Source organism: Perna viridis, chromosome 12, assembly GCF_037379345.1.
Source record: "Perna viridis isolate PV_CMFRI_1.1 ecotype Kerala chromosome 12, ASM3737934v1, whole genome shotgun sequence".
Lineage (NCBI taxonomy): Eukaryota > Metazoa > Mollusca > Bivalvia > Mytilida > Mytilidae > Perna > Perna viridis.
In genome coordinates, this window is record NC_142456.1 from 3,757,468 (window position 1) to 3,771,135 (window position 13,668).

The window sequence follows — 13,668 nt, forward strand, 5'->3', positions numbered from 1 at the left end:
TGAAAAGTAGTCAAGATATGTAATGTAGGTTACAGACCACCTATTCAACCAATGAGCATTTGGAACGTAAGCAAAAATAGTCCTACGCAGAAATTACTCCTGTTCCTCATAGTGCTGTGAAAAAAGTTCTCATCTTATTTAAAAAACATTAAACAGTTTCTGAAAGGAAAAACATTTCTGTACATTTTATATGTGGATTTTGCTTCTTGTGATGTGCAGCCTAATCTCCATAATGGTTTCTAAATATACCCCTATCTTGTGACAACATTGCGATTTCCCATGCTATTAAAAGACCCTTCACTTCCGGTGACCAGTACTGCACTGCAAGTCTGCTAACCCCACATGCCATTCTGAGGATTGTGAGCTGACATATGTAGAATCATGCTGATATATAGTCCTCTGCAGGTTAAAGTTAAGGTAAAGTCCAGAGAAGCCATTGAATATTGTGAAATTAGCATAGAAGCCTATGGGAAGTGGAATTAGTGGTTTCTAGCCTTAAGCTGAAGCCATTGCAAAATGAAAAGTTTCTTGGAATAGCTTTAAACTACTTGAGATTTTGTAAACTTTGCCATGAGAGGAATACACTACAAAAATCCTTCAAAATATTCATTTTTTTAAGTTATAGTTCCAAATTATGGAAAATTGGTCTTTTTGGCTGATTTTTATGTCCTATCTTGTAAAAAATGTAGAAAATTTAGTAAAAATATCAAATATTAAACTTTGAGGGCTACATTTACCTCAATATGGTGGTAATCAGCACTTGAAATCAAGTTTCTTGTAGATTTGAGCAAAAATTTGGTTAGAAATGAGAAAAAAACTCACTTTCATTACTGTGGTTAAGGATATATAAGCATTTTCTTATGGCAACATGGAAAATCCATTTTTGAGTACTTTTTTTGCTTTAGGTGCCCTTTACTGGTCATGTTGTAATGTGAAAACACTGTATTTACAAATTTAAAGCCAAATATATCACCTTTTGTGAAAATTTAAAGATTTAGGGTTTTTGACATGTGATCAAGAAAAAGAGGGAGGCATGTCAGACATAAATTTTAAAAAAATAGACCAATTTTTCGGAAAATGATTACTTTTAAAGGCTATCTCTTTATTAATATTGTTAAAAAACAAGTCATGATTGATTTGTTTTATTTGAAAAGTCAGAAAAAGTTCTTTGCAAATATTTAATGCATTTAAGTATGGTAGAATATTATCACTTTTTTGCTTGCGCAACTTGGTTACCCTATATTTAAAAATCAAATATTTAAAAAAGTGCTTGTCACATTTCACTGAAACTTTGCAAATGCATTCAGTATGTGTATAGGAAAATACTTGTATAGTTACTTATTTTTTCTAAGACAGAAAGTGACTCTTTAGGTTACAGACCACCAATTCAACCAATGAGCATTTGGAACGTAAGCAAAAATAGTCCTACGCAGAAATTACTCCTGTTCCTCATAGTGCTGTGAAAAAAGTTCTCATCTTATTTAAAAAAATTAAACAGTTTCTGAAAGGAAAAACATTTCTGTACATTTTATAAGTGCATTTTGCTTCTTGTGATGTGAAGCCTAATCTCCATAACGGTTTCTAAAGATACCCCTATCTTGTGAAAACACTGGGATTTCCCATGCTATTTATAGACCCTTCACTTCCGGTGACCAGTACTGCACTGCAAGTCTGCTAACCCCATATGCCATTCTGAGGATTGTGAGCTGACATTTGTAGAATCATGCTGATATATAGTCCTCTGCAGGTTAAAGTTAAGGTAAAGTCCAGAGAAGCCATTGAATATTGTGAAATTAGCATAGAAGCCTATGGGAAGTGGAATTAGTGGTTTCTAGCCTATATCACCATAAGGAAAAGTTGAAAATAAGAGTTATCTTTCTTTGCCTTAAATAGAAGTTTGACTGTTCGAATAAGATAAAGTGTAAATTAAACTTGAACAAAATTTGAAAAAGAATAAATAATAAATGAGGTTATTCACTTGATTTAGGAATAATATATCAAGGATCTTGATCAAGGATATCATTGATATGCAAGCATGCACTCTATAGATGAACATATAGTACTCATAATTAAAAAAAATATACGCGAGTTTAAAGTTCACCAAATTCTAATGCATGCAAATGTGCGTCAAGTTTGATTACGATAGAAGTGAAATGAAAGAGTATCATGATATTATCTGTAGACAATCATGTTTTTGTTCTATCAAGACTATAGTAGTATTTTGATGAGTTAATTACTCTTAGTACTTTTTCACCAAAAGGAAAAGTTGAAAATCGGAGTTATCTTTCTTGCATTAAATAAGATTTGATTGAGATAATGTAAATAAACTTGAGACAAGTTTGAAGGAATAAATTCAGTAAAAAAAAAAAACTCCCATTGCTTCCAATGCAAACCCATATTTTAAGTGATGCCCCATGTGAATAAACCTTTAGAAATCAAGCAATTTTATGTATCACTCTTTAAGGTTTATAAGCCAAGTTGTCTTTCGCAACTTTCAAAACATAGGGTCATTTCCATGGCTTGTTCATAGAATGTGAAAATGTGCTAAATTTTGACCCTAGCCCCCACCACTGTTTAAGGTGCTGTGAAAATACAATGAACAGCAATATAAGGAACTGACATATTCTGAAGTGGAAAAATGAAATATCTCAAATTATATTAAATTGAAAAAATATTATTAAATCCCATGGACACTGGTCTTCTCTTCACGACAGATTGTCCTAAATAATTACTATATTCACTTAATTTGAGAATAATATTTACACTTGAATGTGTCACTTTATACATTATAATTCAAACAAAAATAAAATTAAGATAAATTAAATTCTGCACCTGGAAATATGGTTTGGAGTAAAATTAAATAATTCTTCAGCTAAGAACACAATGTTTAGTGGAATGGTACAGTGACAAAATGTACAATTACATGTTATGAAACAATAATGTTGTAGATTTATAGATATTAGGACTGTTTATACAAGACTGGATCGTTTGTTAAAAGCTGAGATAAGGTAGTTTGCTACATCACAGGCTACATCTGGCGATGTTAACAGTATTTCAAACAGTTCATCCATGTCACGTTCATCTGAATTAATGTTAAGTATTGATCATTACATGTTTCTCCCTGCGGTAGGTTGACCATAGCAAAAAGAAAGTGCATTTCATCCTCAACTTCTCCATTTGAACAGGTCTTACAGAGTCTTTCTTGTCGGGGTTTACTGCGACATCTTCCTGTCTCTACTTCTATTGGGAAAGTTTCAAGATTTTATTTAGAAAAGCTCAGGCACAGTGTGCAACATGAGCAAACAAACGTTACAACATATCAAACATACAAAGACAAAGACAAAGTGACATATATATATGGAAGAAAAGTATTAAGTTTTGAGATGGTAGAGCGTTGTTTTAATGACATATTTTGCTATATTGTTTTGTTCCTGGGAAAAGTCATCTTTTAGCTTAATGTATATATATCCTAAGTTTTGGCATTGCAGCAACGTCAGTTTTCCATTTCAGTGAAAATATTCTTAGGAGTTTTTCCTTTACAATATTTAGAAAGACTTTTTCACTTATGCCAAGAGTGCTTTCCACATAGTGTTCTGACAAGTCACATTCAAATTCAGTTAAAGTGCCCCAACAGGTACGGAAAAACGGCCAAACATTTTAAACACAGAAAACAATTCAATTTTTTAAAATTTCAGAAACAAAGTTTCAATTGCAAGAAAACGCATTAGATAGCTCTTGATAAGTTGATTTATGTCCTGTACGAAATTTTGAACATGCCCTGTGTATTTTGGTAGTGAATTACGTTACTTCTGGACACCCATGTTGAATAAAAAAAGTTTCATTATACAATTATTCAAAACTGCGCTTCAAATGATATCATTCGATGGATAAATAATAAATTCACAACACGAAACAAGTTCAGAAATTGTTATCTTTTGTTTTTAGATACTATATGTTTTATAACATTTAGTCATAAAATAATAAAACAAAATGAAATTGAAAACAAGTTTCCTTTATTATTCTTTGGAAACATAATTAGCAAATACGAAGGCCAATTTAGCAACCTATTTCCATTAATACATCTTTAAGGTGACACATAGAAAACAATTGTGCATTTAAATCCAATTGGAATGTTTATAATTAGCTTAACGTGAATGACCGACTTTGTAACGTAATTCACTTATAATAGTGTAATATATAATCCATGGCCTTCTCATGCTTTAATAGGAACACATAACACAAAATTGGAAGGTCAAACACGAAAAACAACTACACAATGTTTTGGGTAGTAATATTTAAACAAATCATATCTGTTAAGTTTGTTATTTTTATATACGCCACATGAAGAAATATAGAAGTCTTTCGTGGCATGTAAGGAAATGATAATGGTACAATTGGTTTGATCAATTGTTTAACATATTATAACAAATATTTCTGGTATACTTTCAATGCATAAGATATTTGATCAACGAGTAATCTTCTAGCAGAAATAATTATAATTTCAAAATTAAAATGTAACGTAATTCACAGAAACAACTTTTAGCTGATATTGTAATATTGTAACTAAGATAATACATACAAAGTAACAAAAGTAAATGAGCAACTCGGACTCCAATAAATACTGGGAGCATGGACCATGTGTTCCGGTAGGGTAAGCGGCCTCTTTTATTCTAGAAACATCCGCCGAGCTGCTCATAAAATGTCAATTCCAGGGTAGACGAAAGAGGAAGGGAAAACTATAATACGTTGAACAAATCAGTTTTCATGGTGCAGATGGGTACACTGTAACGATCCATGAGTGCATGATGACGGCTGTAAAACTTCTATAGTGATGACTTCAATTTTGTAGCAACATAACCCTGTTCCAGAAGCCTAACTGTAAGAAGTCAGGTGCGATACAAAGTCTACGTAGTTACGGCAAGCTCTGGCATAACGTATGGATGTGAAAACTCCATACGCAGGTGCTGAAGGGATGTTGCCACAGATGAATGGAAAGTTGACAATTCTGAATGAAAAGTCATCACGTTTGTCGTAAAGTTTGGTCAATAGTTTTCATTTACAATCGATCTCTACGTGTAGGTCAAGATATGAGGCTGACTTTACAGTGTCTGTGGTATCCTTTATCTCAAGTTCTTTGGGGTAGATGTATCAAATCCCCGAAACTAGGATTGTTTAAAGATAATACGTCTTCTATTAAGCTGAGAAATTAAAATTGATCGTTCATATATGCTTAAAGGTGCATTATCAAGTACTTAAATGATGCTTTATTTCAATATATATTCCTTGTTTTCAAGTGATCTAAATAATCAAAAACAAAAAAATAATTTATCTATATGAGTTCAGCTTATATATCGTTTTTGTGCTTACTTAAATTATTGCAATGATTTAATCATTTTTGAATGGCTTTTGCTTTTTGAAAGGTATTTCTATCTTTGTTTAGCATTAATTTAATGTTTCTCACGACAAGTTGTCATGTAAAAACATTTTCTGTAATCAAAATAGAGTTTATGAACAGGTGAATTATGTTACAATGTTGTGAATTACATTACACCGTAATATATACCAATGCTTGGTTTATATATCATACATAGCAATATTCTATTGTCATAACATCTTACCAATAATGTATTCTCCGTTTCTAAGTTAAATTAAACTGAAAATTAATAATATCTAAATAATTCCACTTAACAGAAATTAAGGACACCTACGACTAAAGGGAATGTTTACATCAGGAACGCCTTTACAATTGTTCCCGCGTCACAACTTCCTATCTAAAGATGCCCATATGATAGGCGATGTCACTGATAATGTTTATGGTTAATTTGTTCAGGGAACAGTGTTTTTTATCCGTTTAAAAGAAATTACCGTAGAGTAATTTACTGTAACGTAATTCATGGACTTGTACTTTACCAAGGATTTGAAAAATATGTAGCATCTAAAAAATCTCGTTAAGAGTCATTTATGACTGACATTAGTGTGTGTATAATTAAGAATATGGAAAGTTTGCTACTACCATTAACAGATGCAAGAGACACCGTAACGTAATTCACAATAAATTGCACATTTGGAAAAACAGATAAAAATCATGTATTTTTCAATAAAAGTATTATCCTTTACGTGTGAATCATTCATTTTCTCATTGTTTATTTTATGGTATTTTTTCCTCATATAGTCTTACCTTATGTGTCAGTTACATTTTTATTACAGCTCCGGGAAAATTGTAACGTAATTCACTGTGTTTCATGGGATATCCGTATTTTGTGGAAAAAATTTAAATCGTTTACGATGTAAAAATAACTGTTAAAATTGTGTTTTCTAGCCCCCCTTTTTCCCTATAAAACTTATTGGGCGTTCTTCATTTGGAGTATTTTATATTTTTCTATGTATTTTTTAGGTGAACCTTAATTTGTGACATAGGGTTTTTGTCGATTGAGTCTTAGATATTTGTCGTTTTTTGTTGACTGAACCGGATCAGTGCCCCGTAAAATATGTTTTTACAATCTGGCATAACCCTAATAGTTCTATATCAGGAAAAACTTTTTGTCTTTGTTTTTTTGTGGCGATTCTGTTTGTCCCATGAAAAGATCTTTTTCTGAATTTTACTCTCAGGCATTTTGATAAATCTCAGCCATAATCGTACCGTGTTCAATTGACGTCTGAGTTTCGTATCCAACCAGCCAGTTTCTCCAGAAAGATATGGAAGTGGTGCCCTTTTACCAACTCCTAGAAAAGTTCTTATTGCCCTAAATTGTATTTTGTCGTAAAAACCATAGCTTTTGTACCCCCATACTATGAAGAGATCCTCTTTCGAAGCATTTCTGAAATAGTTTCAATATAAGTTCCTTTATTCTTTCACATTTCAAGATTTCATACAGAAAATTATCTATTGGTGTAGCTTGGTTAGGTATTGTTGATTTAAGAACTCTATTAAGTTCCTCTATACTTATTTATGTGTTAAATACTGAATCAGCTTGATCAACAGTTAGATTTTGTCTCATGTTATCATCAGTCTCTGTTGTCCATTTGATCCTCCCACTTTTAGGAGCTTACGAGTATTTTCCATGAAAGCATCATTAGCTTCGTTTAGTTGTGTTTTGTCTTTGAATAATTCTGAGAAGTCATCTTTCCAGTGGCTCATTATAGTTTCATGTTCATATGAAGTTATTCCGTTCTCCAATTTTACAAAGTCTATTGCTTGCTTTTCAGTTTTTGGGCCCAATTAATCTATTTCCTCCCAGAATTTCTTGGGATTTTCTGTTTTAAGTTGTGTAATGTAGTCTCTATGATCTTTTCTACTTGACGTACCCTTCTATCAAACTGTTTGCTTTTCTCATCGAATCTTTGTTACTGCCCTTTCACTGTAAAAATAGAGATTAATTTTTCTTTACATTTTGCCATAATTCTGTAAGCTCATTGTTCCACCAGTGTTTCTTGTTGCGTCTACTGTTTTTTTCTGATTGATTTGTTGGTTCTTACTTTATATTTACTTCTATAAAGTTTTGAGCAAGAGCAGGGAGTGAAACCCATATTCACACATGAAACTAGAAGGAGTGATTATCTACGCAATTTCTATTTTTGCAAGGCTCGACATTGTGTCCCTCAACATTCTTCTGCCCCGTGCAGGTCCGGGTGTTAAAAGAATAGGTCTGCAGCAGCGCTAAGCTTGTCGTATAAGGCGACTAAATAGTGCTCAGAACCCTAGCCGGGGGCTAGGGCGCTCTGCTCACAGAGCAACTGGGATGTGTGCCCCAGGTGGTGGAATGGGGTTCCCCTGGCTTCTTACATGCTGGGGTTGTCAGGCTATAATACGGAAAACCTGACCGCAAACCATAGTGGTGCACCGTGTTGGGAAAGATGCCACGTTCCTCGCACGTTAAAGAACCCTACTGTGGTATTCTCCCGGAGTAGGAACCATAGAGCTCCGCCACAAGAGGCTAAATTGCCCGACCCTACCCACCTCTCCCTATTTCCAGTGGCAATCAAAATTTGTCGACCCCATTGTCCTTGTGTCCCATTCCTTTTCATTTCATCGTCTGAATATAGCTGAAATATTGCTGCTCGGACGTTAAACCCCAACAAACAAACAAAAAAAATCAACATTCTTCTTAATACTACAATGTACATTCGATGAGCTAAAAGTCTTCAACCAATTCTGATGCATCGATTAACATGAAAAATACGATTTTTTATTGAAAAAAGGTTTGGTAAAGCCTATTTCCTCAAATCAGGATTTAAACTAACATTTTTGTCAAATTTAGAAGAAAGAAAAGATCGTCTCAAAAACCTTGACTTGGGAGGATATAAGCATCTTGACCAGGAGCTTTGAAACACAGCAGTTGTGAAGATGGTTTTGTACAGTTGCCTTGAGTTGCATGGTCTACATATGTATATACACGTATATAAACGATATTCACTGTTTATTAGCACATGCTATACATGTATTGTTGTGTCGTAGATGTTACAAAGAAAATTCCGCATCTGTGTCCCTGCTGATCTTTCTTTTTCACTGGTTTACACATCAATGGTTTTCATTCACAGAACAAAATCTTCAAAATATGATTACAAGGAATAGGGGGAGTATAAAAATGGACAAATTGATACCTATTTTAAAGTAGCATTTGTTTTTGCTAAGTATTCTGTCAGCTTGAAGGAACTATTTTCAAATAACCTTTTCAATTCGATCATCGTGAGAGCAGTGGACATTTTAGCGCCGCCACCATGTAACTTTTTTTAGCGTCTTTCCCGATATTTAGTGCCGTTACCTGTCTGATTTTTACCTTTATACTATTGATCTTGTACCATAGGTCTTATAATCTACCCATACATGTACATGCATGATGAAAAAAGTCATCCGGACGTCTATCTTATCAAAGACAAAATAATACCAGCTACATAAAGCTGAGAATCATCCATCTCCCTGCTCCATAATCGAATAATCAATAATCAAAAATAAACATTTTACATATTATATATGATTGAAAATAAATAATAAAACTTTATATATATATTGTATACTGTATTTACGGGTGCTAAAAAGTTAAATGCATATTTCACATGGTGCTAAAAAGGGTAAACAATCTGGCGCTAAATGTCCACTTCGTCGGCGCTATAATGTTATTACAGTATGGTGATAGGTATAAAAGGAACATTTATTGTTCTCTTATTTATGACAGGAAGTGTATATTAAATTAACATATTAAAATCCTTGTTTATGGGATAATTTGTATATATTTCATTAAGATGTAGAGCAAAGAGGCCATCATTGTTTAACTTAATTGTATGTTAAAGGCAATAACACAATACCGTATCCCAACAAAGTCATTATATTCTTGTCGAGAAGACGTTTACACTCTAAAAGAGAATTTTCAGTAAAAATAACGTGTTGTGACTCGTCTCTTTTGACCTTATTTCAGTGGTCGTGTCGCTATGGTAACATCCAAACGTCAATCAGTTGAACAGAAGTTGAACAACCGTGACATGTTTTATTGCAATGATGGAACCAAAGTTGACCCCAGCGAAACAAGAGAAAAAATGTGAATGTCACGAATGATGACTAAAATATACTCATTAATATATAGCTCACCTAGCCAAAAGCCATGTGAGCTGTTGCCATCATTTGGCGTCCGTCGTCGTTACAAATTTTCAAAACTCTTCACCTTTGACACTACTTGACCAATCGGAACCAAACTACAGTCTGAAATTCAGACAATACACAGAACACTTAATATGTCTATACACCCTGATTCCAGTAAGTTTGAGGGTGTCTGGTATTATGTGTCTGGTGAATGGATTAGTATTGGGGAAGACCACAGCTGGTAAAAGATACTGTTGGACAACATCAAAAAGAGACCCTAAAAATAAACTAGAACTTGAATAGACACTTCATTTCTTGAATGTAAGTGAATGCTATCTTGTATGTTACATGTATCTTCCAAACACTCTCTAAGTGTTGTTTTTTTTTCTTTTCTGTATCTTCCCTTTACATGATTTCCATATTTATTACAACTTTGATAAGACTAGATAGTAAAAAAAGTCTATTGCATTAACATTTAAATGGATTTTTTTGTTTATGAAAAAAATACCATTTTTTATATAAATCTTGTAGTTTTTAAGTAATTGTTTGGTTTTTCTTTCTTTTTCTTTAAATGACGAACTTGTTTCTTCCAAAAGCCCGACTTAACCAAAGGGAAAGAGTAATCAAGGGAACCAAGGTTATAGCCGTCAATTTACCGTTTTATGGTTTCAGATGAACACGAGATTGTTCCAATTTAGTTATTAAGACATCGTTTTGCATAAAAGATTCTTCTGTATTATTATGCAGTAAATGAAATTTTGTACTTAACCAAATTACATACACTTAATTTTTTACATGAATGACATAATACATGTATAGCAAAAATTGTTAAGAATAATATTCAATGTAAGACATATAGTTTAGTAGGTAGATCTTCGGATAATTTTTAACTAAAGTAGTAGAAAATTTACAGGGTGCAAACGCTGACCATTGAAGCAAAGAAGAATATATTTTCATTACGTAAGAAAACAATATTAGACCTGGATATAGAACTGCTAATATATTCAGTTTCAGTTTATCTTTGGCCAAATGTGGCTGTGGTTATTCAACGTTTAATTACAGGCGCGGATCCCAGGACTGGCGTGCCGGGCGTACTCCCCCGCCAAATCGGTAAGGAAAAAAAATTCACCACAAGTTTCACCCCATAATATTTTTGCTTGGCTTTGCATGGTATTTAATTCAATTAACGCCCCCCCCAACTAAACTGAAATCCTGGATCCGCCCCTCAATTAATATTAGATTACGATTCCTTAGTAAAAAATATATACAAGTATACCAGATATCAAAAAGAATACAGAAATTCTGGTGAATATTGTTTTTGTCATGTAATGAGCAAATATTCAATGAATTCCTGAATATGAAAATGAGAACTACTAATATTTCTTTCAGTATTAATACATACGAGACAAAGCAAGAAAAGAGGGATATCATGTGTACTGGTAATGAAATTTTAATTTTAGAAAAAAAATTTCAACTAAACCCAACAGACGAGAGTATGACGAAATTAGAGGAAAAAAGAAACGAGCAGGTAGATTATTGATGACATTGTCTTAGATCTAAATCTCAGAACGTGTAGAAATGCTCGAAGTACTTTTGTACATTAGAAAAAAATTGTTGTCGTAATCAGTCTCTAAGCTCTTTGATGAGCATATTTGTACTGCTTCGGATATATGAAGTGCGCAGACATATACAACAAAGAACATAAAATAACCAAAATAATATGTACAAAGTAACAAAAGTAAATGAACAACTCGGACTTCACTTAAAACTCCTCTGCTTTCTAGAAACACCCGCTGAGTTGCTCATAAAAAGTCGTCTTGAACAAACATTGAACAAATCAGTCTTCATGGTGCATATGGATACACCGTAACAACCCACGAGTTCATAATGACGACCATAAGGGTGCACTATACAGTTACATTACGGCGCACTGTTTCGCACACCAAGTTATCCCGGTCAAATTTTGCAAAACTTAAAATTAAAAGTTGAAATTTGATGGATATATTGTTTAAAAGTAGTTAAGCATTTAAACATAGACAGATGTAATATATGTAATGGTAAACAGGTGTAATTTAAAGAATGGTATCCGGAACGTTTCCGTCCCCTGCCGTATTAGGTTCTCTCTTCAGCATCAGATGGCTGACTTTCAAAATACCTTATCTCGCACGAACCTTTGGAACTAAAATTGTGAGAGAATGAATCGAAAAGGGTTTTATCATTTTTACCCTTTTTCCAACTACTCCATGCATTCTTTCATCTTGGGGTAGTGTCTAAGTGCCTGATATTTTATAGTACATAGTAATTGGCTGTTATTTTTGGAAAGGCACCCCTGATTTGTACTAAAACTCAGTAATATTTTTTTCACTATGTTACCATGGCTACTGGACTTTATAACAATAATCACTAAATTACTTATGACTTGAACCTCCACACACCAAGAATTTCAAAAATATGTACTTTTGTATGACAAAACACTAGAAATTTCTGTGCGGACTGCCTCAAAACAGCTTTATTTCAACAAAATTGATACCAAATATTCAGAAATGACCTAACTGTATTGTACTACCTGAAGATATATACTGTAATATAGAGAGAAAAGTGAGACGCTTATTCCTTCCGGTTTCTTTATGATTGTACTTCTCTATCTTCGTTTTGTTTACTATGTACTTGTTCAGTGACTTTACAAGTCTATGCCTTCTAATCATTTTTCATTTTCATAAACATGAGTAGTTAAATGTCGCTTCAGGATTTTTTGTATGTTGTCTACCAGCATGTGTATGGATGTCTTAACTTAGTACTGATGAACGTGTCCGGCTGAAGCCCATCCGCATGCACATAGTATAATTTATGGTTAGTGCTTTTTCGTTTAAAATAAGTTGTATATTAGTCTCAATCTATCAAGTCTGTTTGGAGTTTAGTACAACCTTTAGGATTTTTTAAAATTTACAAAATTATTGAAAGACAGCAAACTTTGGTATTATTTTGGAAGTGGGATGGGCTTTCGAACTCAAATAACATATAAATCGTCTCAGAATGTGACGACTCTATTCGCTACACTGCTCCATCGGATCAAATTGATACAGGGAAGATATGTAAACGTATAGAAAGGTCTGAAAAATTCCCAACGATGGTAGAACTGTCGAATTTGCTATGCAAATTTTTGGTCGTTCCCTCCGCGGGACTCGAACTTGTACCGCTGTGACATCTATGGCAACACCGCCTGCACAAAGTCCAGCGCCCTAGACCACTCGGCCAGCTAGGCTATAGTGTAGCGAATAGAGTCGTCACATTCTGAGACGTTGTATAATATTGATTTGTTGTGACATGTATCATTAATTTGATCCTCTATCCTACATAATAATATCTAAATGAACTGTCCCGTACTATCATACATCATGTACTAAGTTACAGCCCTAGATTAATTCTACGAGGAGGAATGACCCGGCCAGCGAAAGCTATATTTTATATAGCCTAGCTGGCCGAGTGGTCTAAGGCGCTGGACTTTGTGCAGGCGGTGTTGCCATAGATGTCACAGCGGTACAAGTTCGAGTCCCGCGGAGGGAACGACAAAAAATTTGCATAGCAAATTCGACAGTTCTACCATCGTTGGGAATTTTTCAGACCTTTCTATATATACATGCGGAACGAGTGGCAAGAAAATTATTTCCTCGTAATGAATACTAAAAGTTGGACTGACTTGTAGCATGTATAACCCAGAATCAGATATAATTGTGAAGGAATCCATCCATATGAAACCCCTGTAAGAAAAATCAGCTAAGCACAAAATCCCGAGTTTGACCTTGAAATCAAAGTTCAAAACCAAAGGTCACCAGCCATGTACCACCATGCCTTATACCAAAATGCATATACAAAGACAAAAAAAACTGTCATCCCCTACACGAAACTATAAATTTGAACCTGAGGTCAAAGTTCACCAACAATCCTTTTGCACTGATCTACCGTAAGCTAAATACCATACTCTACATTTTAAGACAAAAAGAATACAGCCTGGACTCGATTTGTAAAGGACAAACAAACTGATCACTATAGGGCGTCCGCCACTTTTTGTTGCGAGACCCTAATAAGAAAATCAT